The sequence below is a fragment of the Poecile atricapillus genome, chromosome W (genome assembly GCF_030490865.1).
Source record: "Poecile atricapillus isolate bPoeAtr1 chromosome W, bPoeAtr1.hap1, whole genome shotgun sequence".
In the NCBI taxonomy this organism is placed as follows: Eukaryota; Metazoa; Chordata; class Aves; order Passeriformes; family Paridae; genus Poecile; species Poecile atricapillus.
The window spans coordinates 10566709-10586958 of NC_081288.1; the positions used below are offsets into that span (position 1 = coordinate 10566709).

General features: G+C 36.3%; 1 long non-coding RNA gene across 1 annotated transcript in view; it reads left to right on the plus strand.

Annotated features, from left to right (window-relative positions):
• Nucleotides 1-526: 526 nt before the first annotated feature.
• LOC131592060 (uncharacterized) overlaps nucleotides 527-20250 on the plus strand; it is a 33905-nt gene continuing 14181 nt past the window's right edge. The window contains exons 1-2 of the long non-coding RNA XR_009280516.1: nucleotides 527-569; nucleotides 19358-19455. This is a non-coding gene — a long non-coding RNA (uncharacterized LOC131592060). The remainder of the gene's footprint in view (nucleotides 570-19357; nucleotides 19456-20250) is intronic.

Below are 20250 nucleotides of genomic sequence, written 5' to 3' on the forward strand. Positions count from 1 at the left end.
GCTGGTTTGGTTCACCTTTCCTTTCTAGGGTTAAACCATTAAAATGGTGCAATCATAGTTTTATAGAGGTTGCACTGGCAAGTAATTCTTTTGTGCAGAATGAGATATTTTCAGCATTAACACAATGATGTCATGGAGAGACATTCAATCCTGGCACAATATCAGAGACCTCCAGAGGCAGAAAGGCAGGAGGCAGAGCAGAGGAGTTCAGGGCTAGGGTGAGAAGAAATGGGTACCAGAGATGGCTGCAAACAACTCACTAGTTGTCAGCAGAAGAAATGCCGACCTGCAGCTGGCCAAAGTTTCTTTAAGGGTAACAGAATAAAAGAATGATACTACATCTGCTAAATTCACCACATTCTGTAAATTCAGATGTAACAAGGAGTTACAGAGCAATGCAGAATGGGAAGTGGTGTATCAAACTGCCCAAGTGAATCACAGAGTGACAAACAATAAATGATTGACACACACGTCATATTCCTGCCAGTGAAAACTCCGGACAACTCATCATGGCATCACTCCAGCACCAGATTCAGCCACCAGCCTTGGATTCAGAGGAGAAATGGTAGGTGAGTCCACCACCACATAAAGAGATAGAAGCAAAGAAGTGTCTGTATAACAATTTAAACTATTGCTATTATTATTATTATTATTATTATTATTATTATTATTATTATTATTATTATTATTATTATTATTATAATATTAATTTCCTAGTTTTCATTTTCTCTTGCTATAATAATTTTATCTGGGCTCACAGTGATTCTTGAACAGACTCTTGAGATTTCAATTATGTTAACAATTATCTGCTTTATATACAAGGCATGTTTTCTCTTTTCCCTTAAACAAGATTCTGGGCACAACAGTAGAAATAAAATATTCTAGACTAATAAACAATGTTCAATTAATTACATATGTTTGCCATTAGCAAATTGTAACACATGAGAAAAAGAGAAACTAATACATCAGGGTACACCACCAGCAAAGTGTGATTATGTGAAAAACTTCTAAATATCCCCAAGTTTATCAATATTTTCTAATGAACACTACTCACCAGTCTCTGATATCACAAGCCAAAATTCAGACAGATGCATATTAACATCTTTGTTTTAAAATCCTTTGGATTTGCAATCAATAGTTGCATGTGTGAATTTGTCAGTGATGATTAAAAGCTATCTAACCTTAGTCATAGGTCTCTGCATGCATGTCATTCTAAATATAAATAGTAAAAACAGATAGTATAATTTTTCATGTCAAATTATAGTAGATTGAGAATGATTTGACGTGTGTTCATGAAAGTTTTTGAGCAATGTAGATATGTGTTTGTGCAAGGGATTTACTGGCTGTTGGAGAAGTGGAGGTACTTGTAACAGTAATTATTTTTTTGTTCTTTAGGATGTGATTTATGAGCCTTCTATTTGTAGTCTGGCATATAAAATAATATATATTACACAATCCAGAGCCATTTTCTTCCTTTGAAATGTTTTGATAAATATTTACTTATTCACTTCACTTATTTTATTGTGACAAATAATAGTGACATTTTTTATTGATAAGATAGATCTCTATTACTCTGGAAACAAAAAATGAAATATTAGGATACTTTGTGTGCAGTAAATCCCATCAGCTTAGAAACTAAGAGAAGAGCATAATAAAAAAAACCCAACAAACTTGGCATTTAATCTTCTGGGATTTTGTGGTCCTTACTCTGCAATCTCTTTTTTTCCAGACAACACAAATAATTAGTTCACACTCTTTCTCTCTCAACTGCTTAGGCTTTCCAGCAGGATGCATTTAGATCAAATCATGATATCATTACACTTACAGCCACTGATTGAAGTCATTTTTGAGTGAGATGAGAACAAAGCTACCCAGCAAGAAAAACTGTACTTGTGTATTTGATTCCATAACCTACCAATCTGCTATTAGCAACATACCTGTGATTGCACTGAGTGATATAATCAGGGCTTGATTTCCCTTCAAAGTGGCATCAAAGTGGCATTGCTCTTTTTCCATATTGGTCTGTGGGTGAATGAAAATTATTCAATGCAGATTAGAAACTTTTTTTTTTTTTTTTTTTGGTAAGCGCAAGTCCATTTTATTAAACATTTGTGAAGAAATCAGAAAGTGAAATATCTTAACTTGAATTTAATATCAAGAGAGCACTTTGCTGACATAAGGTCATGGTCTGACTGTGACACCACTATAGGTTGACTATGACTTTGTAAAATGAAAATAAAGTTGTTTTGAAAGGATATATCTGCTTTACTGAATTACAGACCTAAGAGTGACAGTTAGGAGGAAGACTTTCAAAATAATGCAAAATTTCAAAATATATTTCTGTCATCTGAAATTTTTCTATGTGGATGTTTATTCTACAACACATAGTGTGTAGAAAGTCTGTGACAACTATATTCCTAATTTAGATGCTAAGTGTGTTGCCTAAAATTAAGTGAGAACAATCTGGAGCAAGCTCTCTGGATTGCTGTAACTGTGCTGAAAGACAATTTAAAAATTATATATCTAGAGCTTGAAACTAAGCCAATAAGGATAGGAGGAAGGGTATGTTATCTTAGAGAGTTTTCTGCCTTGAGTGGGATAGAAACCAGGAACAGTTTTTACTTTAATGATGATATACCCATTTTTGCAAGAACTTGAAACTTGACATCAGTATCCTTGCCAAATTTCTGTATGGATGGCTATGTTCTACTTTTATGTATTTCTCTCCATGTTCTGCCTGGCATCACACACACCTTCTTGCTATTACTTACACTAGTATGTCAAAGAATACTACTGTCCTATTATAAGATTTGAAATTGCATTTGAATCTTCTCATCAGCTGCCTTTCTACTTAGGAATCAAGAGATAATGATAGATTCCTTTGCAGGCAATAAAGCATTTTAATGAAACACTCTGAACAGATTGCTTATCCCACAAGAGTGTGTCCGCCTGCTGTGTCTGTGCATGTACATAAATAGAGGTAGTCTGCTGTAGTTATTTTACCTGGCTCTTGTATGTCCTGCATTTTTATTTTTTTGTGGCACTTTTCTTATTTTAGCTTTACAGATGGATCACCTGTATCATTCTTTACCTTTTGGTAACAGCACAAATACAAACAGTGGTGCTGGAGCTGTGAATTTGCCAGTGTACAATGAGGTAGAACCTGCCTGATTCAAACATGTGCATCTTACAGGGACCAACCAATCCATATGACACCAAATGCTAGTGCAGAGTTATATATTTTACTGTGCCTTGTCACAGCTAATGTTGGTATTTCAGGTTCACCTCCATGTTCAGACCTGAGTTTCCACAGTCGTTTTTTGAAAGAATTAAAGTGTATTTGTTCTTGTCTAACTTGAATAATCTAAGATATTAGTTGCTCCACTTTTTTTTTTTTTTTCTCAAATAATCTAATAAACAAGAAGATTAATAAACTGCTTGCGTACTCTGGTGTTTGGGATTCACCACATCTTCAAGTATATTAACTACAGGATGGTGGAGTAGAAAGATTTAAGGAGAGATTTTGAAGGGGCATTAATATTTAGTAAATTAGGAAAAAAATTAGGAAAGTCTACTTTTTTTTTTCTTTCTGACTGTTGTACCTGATCACTCTGGGAACTTTAATGATATTTCTTATCTGGAGCTTGTCCCTTGAGAGTTCTGCCTAAGGCAGCCCTGAAATAGGAGACCTGAAAGCACCTAAAAAGTTTGGAAAACACTTGGTGAAAAGTTTGGGAACTATAAGCACACCAGTGCTTAATAAGTGTGGGTACATGAATCACAGGTTTGCATTTATTTCTTTCAAGTATATTTTTCCTTGTGCAGCGAAGTATTTTTCACAAGAAACACTGAAATGCCTTTACAATCATCCAGTGAGAAAAATGAAGTGATATGGAGAGACTCACAATACCTCAGTGCAACTGAATCAGGCCCAATCCCTTATAAAATAACTAAATTTATTCTTTCTATATGGTATCTATTTCTGGTTATTTCCTTGAGACGTACTATTCCAAAAATGACTTTCACTTTGTTATGACCTGTCCAAATTCTAAAAATAATACAACCTGGAGTGAGATAGCCAGATAAGTAATTAACACACTAAGCCAGTAAATCAAATTAAGAAGCCACAGCCATAAGGAACTCAGAGTGTCAGGACACTTGCAGACCAGACACAACAGATGGTAACTGTCTAAATCCTTTAATTTCATTGTTCAGTGACACAATATTGAAATAAACGTCTCTCACGCATATCCCTACAGCTACAGATATCCCCAGTGTTTAAAGACATCGCTAATTCAATCTTTCATTCCACTCAAACCCATTATTTGAATACTTATTTCTGACAAAATGTTACTAAAACCCTCTCTGAACTTTTCTATGGCTACTTCAGTGCTGCAGCCTTTGTCTTGTCGCTGCTGCTCTGCATGTCAGAGCTTTCTGCTCAGCCCAGCAGCACGGAGCTGGGATCCAAATTCCATGGTACTGACATTGCAGCATGCACAAGGTTTGTGTTACCCAGGTAGAAACATTAGGGAACACTTCTTGGAGCAGAAAAATAAAATAGCCAGAAACCTTTCCAAAAAGATTGTCAGCAGTGGGTCTGGGAGAAGCAGAGACTGAAGAAGGTGGCATGCATACGGTGGGGAAAATGAAAAAAAAGAAAAAGAAAGCTTATAGAATCAGAGATAAATAATCCATACTGTAAAATACTAATGCAGTGGATCACCAAAAACACAAAAGAAATATTAAAGGGTCAAATTTGATAGACATCTTCTCCACCGTATATAGATGAGTTAGTCCTAATTAATAGAAAAAGGTGGTCAAGAGGAATCTGCTACAGAGAAAAAACACCAAAAACCCACCAGTAAAGACTTGAAAAAAAAGTCAATATTAATTTTATAATACAGAAGATAATGCACCCAGCATGAGGAAACAATATTTTAGGCCTCATTATATAAGATGAAGTTATTAAACTTTGTAAGGCTATGTCTGACAAGGGACTTGTTATCATTATCTTGTTATAGTCAGTGTAAGGAAACGTATCTAATAATGTGTAATCAGTAGGTCATTTATTCTGAAGACAAAAAAAGATAGAATGGACTGAAAAAAAATATGATATAAAAAGTAAAGAAGGCTTTCTCACGTGGCTGAAAAGCCATAGTTAAAAAAACTAAAAAGAAAAAAGAAAACCGAAATTAATTTGATTTACTGGAAGAGTAAATATAGTAGTTAGAAATGGAAGAAGAATGTGTAAAAGATCTCTGGATGGAAATACAGTAGTCTGATATATTTATAAACTAGAAAGTAAAGAGAGGAAGAAGGAAGAAAGAGTGAGAGAAGAGAGTGAGGGAAGGAAGGAAAGAGAAAGAAAAAGTGGAAAAGAGAAAGAGAAAGAATGTGAAGAAAAGGAGACAAGAAAAAAAATTAAGTATAAGAGAAAGACAGAAAGAGTAAAAAAAAAAACTAAATAGGAGGGAATAAGAGAAATAGAAAGAGAAAGAAGAAGAAGAATATAAGTATGACAAATGAAAACAATTATTTTTAAAGTTTAGCAACAGTAATGGTTTGTTACTGAATAGAGATGACAGTGCTCTTCAGTGTTGCACTTATCTTCTATAAATATTTCTGTCCTGTATTTGGAAAGTAAGATGACACACTTACTAGACAAACATGGTGCTTTCCAGATAAACCACATTTACAGGGAGTTAACATTTTAAAAACACAGGATTAAACTATTCATTGGCACCTCCAGGGCTGTAGAAGACTATTAGTGGCTGGGGTTAATTTGCACATATATTTTTCAACATCCAGAGGCATTTAGATGGAGGACTTTACATCAGAAAGAACGCAAAAGTTAACTCACATCTGGAAAAATGCAGACAATCAAACCATGACGCATAGGGTCACTCTAAACAAACATCCCTGCATTTGCAGTTTGTTGCAAGGAAGAAGATTTGGTTAGTGAGATGGATAGCTCATTTTTGTGGTTTTTCTAAAGAAGAAGGACCCCCTTTCGCTTGTATTTTGTGGTGAGGATTTTGTGTAGGTTCAATGCAACTACTCATGGTAGATGCCCCAACAGATGCTGGGAAGGCAATTACAATACATACAAAGCAAATTCTAACTAAAATATAGGGAATTTAATTTAAAATCTGTTTAGATCTGTGACAGGGAAAAATCTTGAAAGTTTAACAGCATTACTGGTAAAATTTGACTAGCCTGACAGGAAGACTAATTTCTTTTTGTGAAAGCTTAGCTGTAATTTTTTTACTCTGGATCTAAGGCTTGTTAGGAAACTGAGATAATATCCAAAGATTCACAGATCAGTATTTTATGCACACTTTTCCAGGACTGAAGGGTTCTCTATTCATTTTGGGTATTACAATTTATCAAGGCAATAACCCTTGCTACTCCTTCGTGTGGATTTATGGCATTGTTGTCAAAACATTTGCAGAACGATCACAGGATGAGAAGGTTTCAGAAGGATTTGTCAGAGCCCAGAGAGAAGCTGTCCTGGTGCTGCCACCTACAGAAGCAGGAGTTCCTAAGGAGCTTTCAGAATGACAGACAGCTGACCAAGAATTCAGCACTCTCATGAATTATCTGAAATTGTATTTGGCTAATAATAGCTTACAGATGACACAAAGCTGACACGGGGATGGGAAGCAGAAGATGGAGTAGCTGTATCCAGAGGTGCAGCTTTCCTGGCAACATCCATTCCACAGAATGCTTTGTAAGCTGCAAATACTAAGTTACGCACCTGGAAAGATTGAAGGTGTCTGACATTACTCATCTTTGTATCCTGATCTCTTCCAGGGGGTATCACAGAAGAAAATATAAAATCTCTGCAGCACAGATGGCTGTTTCATAATAACATAAAAGAATGTCCTATTCTGACCATTTTTTTTTAACAGGGAAACAATCAATAGGAGTGAAGAGGGAAACATTTTCTTTCTGCATATTTTCCAGGAATACAGTTTCCATATTTTCATGTTCAAAGTTTTTAAAGGTTTATAAACATGAACAAAAATTAAGAAAATAGAGGAAAATTATTTCAGTGGCTGAAGAAATCCCTTAATTGAAAAATGAAAGTTTTTCAGAAAGTGATACTTTACGTGACCATTGCTTAATTGAAGTGTCTGCATGCCTTTAGAGAAACACTGCACATCCTTTGGTTCTTTTTATAAGCTAGAAAAGTATGAAACCCTCCATACAGTTAAAAATACAAAACAGAAGTCCTTGATTTTGATTTATGGCCAACACAGTGTAACTGTGAGTTGTTAACTATAGGTGAAAAGTACCAAAAAAAGAAATAAAATCTGCAGTTCTCTGTTGGACTGGATTATTTTTTAGTTGGTAGAATTTAAATAAATGCCACTTACTTGATTCAGAACCGGATAATTAAATCAAGCATAGAAGTACCCAAAGAGTAATAATACCTGAAATTAATATCAAAAACTCTTTGGGGGCCAAATGTATGTGTTTGGTTTTGTTTGTTCTTGGTTCAGTTTGGATTGGCTTGATTTGCTTTGATTTCACAAATCTGAAAGCCTCTGTGTGAATAAGGGCAAGGAAAGTTCTACAATTTGCAGTCAGTTACAGTAAATATAATGAGGATTCTTCAGGATTTAAATTTAGTAAATCAAACAAATATTTCCTTTTCAGAAGTATTACAGCTGTTGAAACTGACAGAATTTGGGTACAGATGTACTTCCATACTTATAATACACATTTGACATAGGAATATTAATTGATTTTATATTTAATTTGTATGTTTATATTTTTTAAATAGCAATTGTTTACCTTTTCTCTGCTGCTACAAGTCCTTTTCAGAAGAGTATAGCATTACTGTTATAGGTTCTGAAACCTGTAGTCCTCTTGTGCTTGCTTTCTGCATGACAATGTATTACATAATTATTTATGTGTTCTTTTCTCAAATACAGCAAAATAATCTTCAGAATCAAAAACATATTCTGCTCCCTTTTACGCAATATTTCTGTAACCTATTTATTCAATAATATTTTGATGCTAGAAAATACCAGATCCAAATTTAATCATAAAAGCACGAACCTAAATGGCTCTCCCTGCAACTGAAACTTTATAAGTTCAAATTTTTGAACTATTTTCTTCTTAATTACTCTCTGTTTAGTTTTAGTTTTAGCACTCCCACTCTAGAGGACTGATTAAGTTCTGCAAAAGTCTTTAAGAGTATGCTACCATCTTCTGGAAAGAGATGAAAATAGAGCTTTTACCTATTTAAGATCAAGCAGATTTATGTTATGATCATCACTTGCAGACTGTATGTTTATGCTTCCCAAAAGCCATCTGAGATTTTTCTGAATAGGGAAAATATTTCTGAAACCCAAAATAATAGGAATTAACTATGGGTGCTTAAGAAATCTCTCCAGGAGGGAGCTTTTTTTTGTCCTCTCTTTAAACTGCATCTCAAATTACATAACTCTTGAAATTTTAAGGCTCAATAACAATTTACTTGCACAGCATTAAATCTTTAGAGATAAGGTCAACATTGCTGTAAAGGACTCTCATTTCGTCAGCTGAAAATTCAGAATTCAGCTCATTTTATTTTGCCATTAACATCAGCCTAGAAAGCAAAGTTCATGTCACATCCAAAGCTGCACAGATTTCCAGTAAATGTATCCAAGCTTGTGGGTTGGCCTGTTACAGAGATAAGGCTGTTTATAAAGGTCAGTCCAGAGAGCTGAGGGACTAGATTCTAGTGAAGCAAGCCAAAAAGTAAAAAAACTTTTTGGATTAAATCAACCAATGTAGTGGCTGCAACTGAAACCATATCATCTTTTGAAATTAAAAGTTCTGCTCTATATTAGAAAAATGACATATGGAGCACTGTAGCCCTGGTATTGATGCTTGCCATATTTAATATTTCATGTACTGAACATTTTGCAGAACACTTTCTAGAAATTTTTTTCTAAGAAACAGCATTCATTTAAAAGGCTAAAAATCTTTGATGCAGGACTTAACTATTCTTTTAACTATGATTTTCATTAGTAAATGGTGCATACCATGGCAATTCTAGATCTCATTATTATAAATGCAGCTCACTGAATTTATTTTTTTTTAGATACTTGCTGTAAGAATATGTATCCTGGAATATAACAATAAGAATGGTATTAAAAGATCTGCACAGTAAACTTGGAAAAGAAACTCTTTCTTTTGAAACTACTGTGGGAACCTTTTACGACACTCTAACATGTCTGATGAAATTAGACTGGTTAGGTTACCTTAAGGGAAAACAAGATTTTAGAAAGACAGATACATACGTAGACTTTCAAAAAAGAAATAAACATTAAAATTTAGGTGGTCATATTTCTGCTCTCAGTATTTCTTCATTTCCTGTTTGAACTGGCAAATGGGGGAAGCTAGTGTGGAAGAGAAAAAAAGAATTTTTGTTAGTCTATACTTTTTAATTTGCATGTTTTATATTTTCAAAGTCCAAAGAAAACACTGCAAAAAAAGAAAAGCGGCAGTACTTTTTGTACCATAGTTACTCAATTTTTTTTCTGTCTTTGATGTATCAGAAAAGAAGAAAATATGGACAACTATTCTCTTTCACCTAATATTTTGGGCTTTTTTTACCTGTGTTTTTTTCATTGATGACTCACAAACAAAATAGAAAGTTAGCATCCAACCTTGACTACTGTTGGTTGACCTTCACAAGGAAGAACAGAATATTGCAATGATAATAACATTTATATGAAGGTTAAATGGCTGAAAAGTTATGTGGATTATCAAAATTGGTAAAGTTTGTTAATTGAAATTTCACAATTTTCCTTTAAAAATGTGGGAGACAGGGTCGTACTTAAAAAAAATTGCTTGTCATACGACTAAAAAAAAATTATTTGCATCACAGGAAATATTCAGGTAAGCATAATTACAAATGCTTTAGGGACTGATATATAAACTACATGAAAATTTGGAATAAGTGGAAGATTGCTTATTTAATTCATGTAAAATTCAGATTTTAAGCAGGTGTAATACTTCCATTAGTTGAGCCAAGCAACTTAATAAGAAAAGTAAATCCACCCACCTTTTATTTTTTTTTCCTGTTCTATAATACTTCAGTGTTCTGTGTATTTGTTATTCCACTGCAATTTGTTTATTTGGTTATTTTACAATGAATATTTTCAGTTGTGGTTATTCTGAGTGTTTTAACCCTATAAACCTGTCTGTTAAGCAGAACAGGTTTTATTCTGAAACACTGAAGGAGAACACATTTTTTAGAAAAAAATTTAGTAAGTTTTGATCATGGTATCTTTGAGGTGATTTCTAAGACACTGACTCCAGTTGAGCTGAAGCTCTACTGCTTAATGTTTGGATTAACTGAACATGAAGTGATCATGAACAAACAAATGAAAATTCATTCTGGGAATCACTTGAGCACCAGCAGAAAAAGAATTCTCATTATAGCCCCAGATGTAGTGGCATTTGTCCAGGACACTTGGCTTAGCAAACCAAGTCTTGCAAAAACATCAAGGGACTTTTCATGATCACATCATCCTGCACGAACTAAGGTAAGATGACTGCTGCTAGAACATGCTTATGCAAACATTCCTCCATTTTTGATATGCCACTTGGGGTTTTTTGGGTTGTTGTTTTTTTGCATTACCATGTATTTTTTACATTACCAGGTAAATAACACTATTGGGTTGAATATCACTTTGCTGGGCTACTCATCTGTGGTTTTTTGCGTTATTAAAGTAACAGAGTCCTAGTTTTGATAAACCTGTATATCTTGTTGGTTTTTTGTTTTGTTTTGGTTTTTTTTCCCAAAGATAACATTATTCTTGACTTTTCTTTGCAATGTATTTCAATTTTACAATTAGGGTTTAGTTAGGAGGAATTTGATTTCAGTAAGTGTAAATATTAAGATTCTACTTCTAAAAGAGTAAAAAAAAAATCTCATTTATCTTTTTATCAACAGTTAGGCTCATTAACTTCACTAAAATTGTTAATGTGTTAACATGTTTATCAATGTTATGGTAATGAACACTTTTACTAGAAAGCATAATAAACATTATGGACTTGGTTATGCTTTCTAGGTATTAATTAAATAGGAACATGCATATGTTTCCTCATAGTTCTCTGAAAAATATGTTAAAGCTCTGTTTTTCCTGGTTCAGAAATAAAGGCAAAAGCAGCTAGAGAGGAGCAAATTGAATGACTAAGACCAGCAAAAATGGAAAATTATTATTTTCACGTCAAGACACAAGGAGAGGAAATAGCTAGAAATGCATTAGAAAGGTTCCTGAAGTAAAAATGAATTTTAAAAAAAGTTTCATTTTGTAATGAAAGATGATGTCATGTAATATAAACACTGGTACCAGGTATGCAGCATGGTTTTCCTTCTTAAGGAAATGCTAAAATGACTAAATATGCACATTATGGTGTCAGAATTCCAGGGGCATATTAACCCCAGACATCATCCACCAACACATGTGCGTGATCTGTGTCAGCATTCCCCTGGCTCTGGAAAAGCAGGCACTTCAGCCTGGATTGCTTTAGTACCAGCGGGGGATTTGTTTATTCCAGCTCCTTTGTACGTCAGTGGTTGGGGTGTCAGCTTGGGAGACTCGGATGTTGTCTCTGCTTGGGGATGTCAGACCAACTGTGCCTCAGCTGCCCGAGTATAAAATAGCAGCACAGCCCCTCTTTGCAGGAATGGTGCAAGGTTGGATGTGTTCAGGTTTGCTGCTGAAGTAGTGACCAAAGAGGCTCCAGGAGCTCCCCAGTGAATGGGTCTGAAGGGAGTTAGGCAGGGCTCTGTCTATCTGATGTGATGCACAGACACACAATGAGGGGTACAGAGAGAAAAAGAGAAAAAACATAAGCAAAGGCTGCTTCGCATTTGCTTTCAAACGTTTTAAATTTTCATCACTGAACAACTTTTTACACAGGCTGATTTACACAGGACAAGGTGGGGTGGTTCTAAAGTAAAAGATGAGAGAGTTAGATAAGACAGGTGTTAGGAAGAGATTCTTTAATCAGAGAATGGTGAGGCACTGGAACAGGTAGCCCAGATGAGCTGAGGATGCCCCATCCCTGGAAGTGTTCAAGGACAGGTTGGATGGAGCTTTGAGGATCCTCATCGAGTGGAAGGTGTCCCTGCCCATGGCAGAGGGTTGGGAAAGATGAACTTTTGAGGCCCCGTCCAAGCCCAACCATTCCATTATTCCATGATTCTATGATTACAGTTTTATATTAAAAAGTGGGTTTTTTTAAAAAAATTACATATGTAATACTGGAGAAGGAGGGTCCAAAACAGGGTTGATCAATAGTAACAATTGCTAAAAATTTGTCAAATGAGTTTAGTATCTTCCAACCTTTAAAGAGAAACAGCACTGGAAAAACTGATAGCTGTCAAAAGAATGTCTTTTTAGATTTATCTAAATATTCTAAATGCAATAGATTCCTTTAGACATAATTGTTTCAGTTACAACTATAGAATGAAATATTTTTAAATGTTGCATTTAATGAAAAATCCTGAGACTTTTTCTTCTTGTCTTGTTTGGAACAAAACCAAACTTCAGAAAAAGGGCTTTACAGACGTGTATAATAATAATAATAATAATAATAATAATAATAATAATAATAATAATAATAATAATAATAATAATAATAATAATAATAATAATAGTAATGAAGAAGAAGAAGGAGAAGAAGAAGAAGGAGAAGATATGTGATAAAACTTTTCACACCTCCATTTTTAATGAAGCATTGCGACCATAGAGGTTCAAAATATGTTGAATCTTGTTTAGGATGCATTTGGATACTTAATGCAGAGATAACTTTTTAGTTAATAACTTGACTGAGTAAAGGAAGAGGATTTACATATTAATGGTATTGGTATTCCCTGAAGGATGGAATAGAAATCTTATATGGTTATAAAACCCTAGTTCTTTATTGTCCACCAAGTGCAATTTGTGTGGGGAAAATAGTGGGGAGTGTCCACTATGGGAGTTACTTGTGTTTGTGGGAAAAAAATCCCTCCAAATTAGAAATGTCTGTTAAGTAATTTATTGTGAGTTATTTATTTATTTTTCTTACAACTTTCAGTAACTTTCATAAGTATACTGTAGATAAAACACAACCTTAATGCATCAACTTTTTATAAAACTTTTTTTTTTTTTACTAGCTTTTCCAGATAGTCACTGGAATTCAGAAATTCAATATATGATCTATTTATTTTAAGCTAATCTTTAAATGAACTATTGGAGATTGCTATCAGTACATGGAACAGTCTTTTCCTATGGAAATGTTCCACACATACAGCTTATGAACATAGCTGGCCTCTCTAGTCTCTGGCTTGCTCTACATTTCCTTGTATTTTGCATTCCCATGAATGAGAATGAGCTATTATTTATTCTTGGCTCTCCCAAGAATGGAGTGAAGGATTAACTTAACTTTTGCCCTCAGTGTCTCCACCTCCTCCAGTCAGAGCAGATGTCACGGGCATGTGCTAACTTTCAGCCATCCATATTATGTCTTAATCATGTTCTCAACTTACTCATTCCCAGGAGTCAACAAAGAGTAGTCAAGCAGTAGGAGTAGTTATGGGAAAGAAGAATAAATAGTGCAGATGTCAGGAATTAAATCTGGACCATATTTAAAATGTTTCTTGCCTCTCCTGGAGCCCAGATCTCAACTTTTCTCTTCGGAGTCCCAGTCCAATGGTTTCAGTGTTCTGGCACCAGCCCTGGATGCAGCTCTGAACCAGCAGAGGGGTTGCTCAGCTCTGGGGTGTGCCCAGCTCCCTCAGAGCAGCCTCACCTCACTGATGGGAGTGCAGGGATTTCAGTGAGCTACCCCCAGGAACCACCACCTTGCTCTACATTCCAGTCAGGATCTGGGCTTTACCAGAGGGAAGAAGAGAGGTGGGTAATCAGCACAGTGTCATAAAATATCCTGAGCTGGAATAGACCCACAAGAATGATTGAGTTCACTTCCTGCCCCTGCACAGAAGAGTCCCAAAAAAACGCACTATGTGCTTGAGAGCACTTCTTGAAATGTGCACTTGAACTCTGTCAGGTTTGGTGTTGTGACCAGTTCCCTGGGGAGCCTCTTCCAGTGCCCAAACACCCACAGGGAGAGGAATCTCTTCCAAGTATCTAACCTAGACTCTCTGACAGCTTCAGGCTGTTTCCTCAGGTCCTGTCACTGGTCACCAGAGAGAAGAGATCAACATCTGCCCCTTCTCTTCCACTAACGAGGAAGTTGCAAACCATGATTGTTTCCTCTCAATCTCTTTTTCTTGAGGCTGAACAGACCAAGTGATCCCAGCCACTTCTCATACGGCTTTCCTTTCACCAGCTTTGTGGACCTCCTTTGGGCACTTTGTAAGAACTTTATACTTTTTTATATTGTGGTGCCCTGAACTGCACACAAGACTCGAGGTGAGACCACAAAACAGAAAGTGACAATCACCTGCTTGGAGTGAAGAATAGGAGGGAACAGCAAAAAGAGGCAGGAAAACCAGGAAATGACCTGGTAACCAGGGAGAGGAGGAATTCTGCCCCATGGAGAAGCCGTGCAAGAGAGCAGGGATCCCAGCACCTGCTCTAAACCTGGCGTGCAAATTTCGTGTGGCACATGCTGCTGGTTTGCTGTGTGGCCACCAGATGCCATCAGTGAACCAGGAATGGATTTGGTTTGGCTTTTTTATTCCTCTCTCTCAAGAAGCTGCAGGAAGGAGCTGCTGGACTCTGGGAATATTTGATGTGGTTTGTGAATAGTTTTTGATTCCTTCTGTGATGGTGACAAGACGATTAAATTTCAGACACTTGAAAATTCATAGCACGGATGTGAAAATAGCTCAACCACTGGACCAAATCTGTGGCTTTAATTATACTAAATCTCTTCAAAATGTTTTGACCCTTGAAGCTACTTTATTGATTCTTCTTGCTAAGAACTGGCTAAGCAATACTGTCTGAGCAATGAACAAAGTCCATAGAAATTATTTGCATTTTGACCCAGTGTTTTATTCCATTGCCTTTTCCCCTTTTTCTTTTTTTTATTTGCAAATATAGGGCAAAGATGGTTTTCTTCTATTTTATTTTTTATCTATGTATATAATCTCTTGATTGAGACTCAGTTAAACTTAGCTTTGATGAGGTTATTTTTATGCAAATCTTTAATCAGCAATTCTTTATGGGGAATTTTAACCCATCATGAATTTTGGTTTGGTAAATTTTGTATTTGCAGAAAGAGTTTCACAAAATCCATTTAGAAGCATTAGCAGGATAGCAGGATTGACTTTGAGCTTGTATTCAATTCAGTTCTAAATAGCTAAATAAAATACAATAACAGCACAATAATTGGCAACTGAAATTAATATCCCGTTTCAAAATCTGTGAATGCCTCAGTTGTTATATTATTGTTTCTTTTTGAGTTTAACAACAGGTATGCAGTTAAGTCTATGACAGTAAAACTATTGTAATACATATATCAGACTATGAAACATGTTGATCATCAAAGAATACACAACATTCATAACCCAGAACCAAAGATATTCTGCTCTTGATCACTTCAGCTTGAAAATAAACTATCAATATAAATCAAATATAAGCTCTTTTTTTACAGATGATAACACTGACATAATTTTAACACACTGGAATGATTTGCAACAGTCTCTGGATGTTATTTCCAGCTTAAGTAATATATTGGTGTTACTATTATAAGCTGTTGATCTACAAATACCATTTTGGTTCTGCAAAATTCTTCGCAAAATGCCCATATTAGAATAACAGCAATGCAAAATATGTGGTTGGCACAACTCAGTCTTCTCAATTAAACAGAGAGATGCTTGACTCATTATTAGATGTTCACATTTGACACTCAGCAACCATTGGAACACGATTTCTGTTTTTTCCCTTCTCTTATACTGAAGCAGCAAGTGGCTCTCTAAAAGCATGTTAAGTTTTAAGGGAAGCAGCTGGCTTTGGGTCAAAACCACACAAAGCTCTTGTTGGTTGTTTTCCACTGAAGCTGTTTTCCAACAGGATATTGGGTTTTCTTTAGAATGACATTTTTTGGAAGGTGCCTGTTTTCTGCAGACAATTTAATCTTTTATTTTTGTTGGAAAAAGAGAACACCTGACAGCTGAAAACCGTTTGGCTGAAAACAAAACAAAACAGAGACTTGGAAATGCCCTCCAGTGCTTTACATCATATGTCCAAGTCAGACGGCCCCCCTGTACTGCACCCCAACAGTCTGGACTGCAGGGTGGGGAGGCACTGGGCTGCAAAAGCAGGAAAAGGGGCAATCACCCACTTTTATAAACCCCAAAGGATGGCTTTTAAGCAATTTTTTTCAGGTTCCAACTGAGGGTTTTTATGAATACCATCAGATATTTTCTTCTAAATATTTTTTTAATAATAGAAAAAAGTATGTATTTTGTAAACTTTTCTGTTTGTTTGTTTTTTTTTTTCAAGTGCCCTACTTGCACAGAACAACACGGCTGAACTGAGCCAGGCTGGGATATCATCGTGCCTGTGGGGCAGGGCAAGGTCTGGTGAGGGGAACTGGGGGTGGACAGAGCCTAAAAGAAGTGGGCAGGGCTGTGGGGACAAGGACATGGCAAAGGCCAGCCAGGATGGCAGGTTAGTGAGCTGGGGTCCAGATGGGCAGGGCAAGTGTCCAGAGATGGGCATGGCTGCAATGGTCAGCGGCTGGTGGAGCTGAGATTGCTCAGGGTGGGAGCTGTGGATAGCAGATGCAGAGACATTGCTCTGCTGGGGGAGACTGGGACTGAGATCCCAGAGAGTGGCTGAGGATCCTGGTGAAATGAAGGGCTACAGGAACTGAGGGCAGGGCTTTGAACTGTTTGGTGGAGCAGGAATGCAACTTCTGAAACAGGAAAGTGGAGAAACCCTTACCTGTGAGAACCATTGGAAACTTTTTGCTTGCTTGTCTGATTCAGGCTCAAATGTATTCTTTTCATTCCCAAGAATTTTGCTTTTGAACTAGCTCTGCTTCTCACTTCCACAAGACTCTTCTGTTTTGTGTCTCTGATATTCTGGATTTAATTTTAGCCCTAATTCTAACATTTTCCCCCTGTCTAAATCACAGTATTGTTCACCTAAAACTGTCCACATGACTCCTACGAGTAGATAAATCGTTCCCCTCCAGCCCTCCTTCAGAGCTAGCTGGATTTAGTTCATTTGCAGCTAACAAATGCCATCTAGTGGTTCTTTTGGGCTTGATTGAGCGTCTAATAAAATACAGCAGCTTGGTGTTGAATGAATAAGAATCATAAGCAGTTAATACGAAAAAGGGGACTCTGTGCTTAGAACATTCTCAAGTTATCTCACAGTTTTTGTGGATTAAGACATAAATAAATGCATATTGATCTGATTGTGTTGATGTATGATGTTTCCTTGCCACCCATACTAGTTACATAGTCATCAATACTAATCAAGTTAGTGCAGCCACACTCCATTTTCTGAATAAAATTTGTATATGCACAGTGAAACTTCTCCACACTTGGGACTACTTTTTCACTGCTGCAAACAAGTATTGTGATTCATGGAAGATATTTCCATTTAATTAAGCCAATGAGTCAGGCATTCAATTAGTGCAAATTTATTAAACAAAAGAATATTTCCAAACCAGAGATTTGTATAAGCCATGGAGGGGTGTTAAAGCATTGGAATCCAGAGGTGAAAGTCCACCTATGAAAGCAGTGGATATTTACAGGGGTTTGTAAAGTCACGATCTGTACTGGGCAGTAGTTACAGAGAGAAGTTATCATTCCTCAGTATTATAATACAGAAGATTTGAAAGAAGTACATTTTCACTATGTGCACATAATTAACTCTTGGGATGTATTGCTGTAGGATTCTTACCACAACTGCATGTGAGTTTAAAAATGAGCTCTGAAAAATTGATCTGGTGTAGATCCATCCTGTGATGTGTGTGTATCATGCCTGGATGAACTGTCTAGCTCAGGATTTCCTACAATGCTGAAAATAGTCAGGGTCTCCATTATGAAAAATTAGCCTATGTTTATCTCACTTTATGTAATTTTTACCTGAGAAATAAGTTATCAACAATCATTTGGTAAAAGGCTCTGGACTTTGCTTCAGCCCTGGATGTCAGCTCTGACAGTCTTATCTGGCTCAGAAACTTCATAAATATTGGCTGATTTAAGAGATTTCCTACATGAAGTGCATATAATCCTTTAGTGGAAGGTATTAAATATCCACAATTTTTATGCATTATATGCACTGTATACACACTCATTCATTACAATTCTGACCTATTTCACACTTCCCCTTTTGACTTTTATTTAATTTTCCTTTTCCATGTCTTCATCTGTCTCCTTTCCGGCTTGACTAAACAGAGAAAAATGCTCTCCACACTGAGATAAGTATCTCCTTTGCCAAAGGGTGGTGTATGAATAAAGTGATAAAACAATCTTGCCTGTTCCTACTTTGTGTATTATAAACTACAGAACAAAGATTGTAAGTAAAATTTCTCTGAGGTTTGCCCTTCATGACCAGCTTAATGAATCACTTTTCACACAGCATGTAGAGCGCCTACCAGATGAAAGATGAAGATCATGAGCTTGTTCACTGTAGTTCATTGTGTGCTAACTCTAAAAAGAAACAGAACAGTCTTTTAGTCCCAATTTATCATAAAATAGGTTACATTCCTACATAATGAGGTTAATTTATAAAGAAAAGTAAATTACTGAATGTGGAATAATAGTGCAACCATGTCACCTGTAATTTCAATGAGGACGAAGAGTCACCCAGCAGCATTACAACAGGTCACGTCTTTCCACAGATTGAAAAAATCCACCAAATCATGAAGAGGTAGCAGCCATCAGGAAATTTCTCACCAAAGAAATTGATGGCAGCTTCAGTAGTCATCCTGTTTCTGTGGGGGTGACACCTGTGGCCTCTGACTGGGAAGTAAGAAACCTCTTGATGTTGCTTTAGTTTCTATTGAGCCTCCACTTACACAGGGGCATGAGCCAGGGGGGATCAGTGGTGGCAGCAGTGACCTGGAAGCTTGTCTTTGCTTTGGGGGAAAACACAGCCAGATAAACTTTTGATGGTGCATGCACTGAGCTCACTGTTGAATTGTTTGCATTAAACAACTTAAGGTTCAGAAAAGTCTAACTGTTTAGTAATTTATATAAGAATCAGGAAATTATTTGAGATTACATGCAATTTTTGTTTTCTTTATAAAAGTCATAGGTGAGAAGATTCCAGCTTAGATGGGCAAGGCCCATATGTGATCTGTCTTACAGCACATAGCAAGAGAGCTCTCTATTCAGTCCTTCTCCTCTGACCGCAAGCTTTGTCCCATCTCAAAGAACACGGATGAACTGAGCTGTTGAGTTCTGCCGAACCCCAGAATCCAGCAAACACTCTCACCTACTCTGACTCAAATATGTTTACTGCCTCTTCTAAGGTAAGTTTAATGCAGTATGTGCTTTCCTGTTTGACAGAAGGTTTTGCTACTTAGTAAATTAAAAACCATAACCAGAAGAAGAAGAAGAAGAGGTGTTAAAACTCATTCTTCCTGGGGAGGTTTGAAAGTTTAATGTCCTGCCTCCAGGCCAGGTTTGTGACTGTGGTAATGGAGGTTCATTACCTGCTCCTAGGGCTGGGTCACTGGGCAGATGAGTTGCCTGGCCCGTCCAGCTCAGCACTGCCCCCTCTGAAGCTGCAATCACCCCCTAGCTCCCATCCCACTTTCACAGTGCTCTTGAACCACTCTTCATTCCCCTGGGCAAACTACCTGACCCTGCTGTGCGACAGCAGTGATTTACCACCCCAGGGGCAAATAAAAATTAAAAAAAAAATATTTTAATGTAGATTTTCTTGGTTTACTTATTGATTGTTTCCTCTTACTTTATTAATGCAGTTTCTCAGGAATGCAAAATATCTATACTGAGTCTTGTCTGGAGTGATTGATTCTACAATTCTACATTAAATACACTAAATAGTTCACGAGGTTAAAAGGATAACATAATAAACATATTTCCCAAACTCACACTTGCTCAACTGTTTACATTCATATCTGTAGAAGAAACAAAATCTGATTAATGGAACTACCCTGGTAGTTTTCATACTAACTGATCAAATCCCCTTTTCTAGACTTGAATGTCATAACATAAGTTAAATGTATATTTTACAAAGTTGTCATGATTTTTATGGTGGAATAAGGGTCACTAATGAGCTTCAGTTCCATTTGACCTGCGTA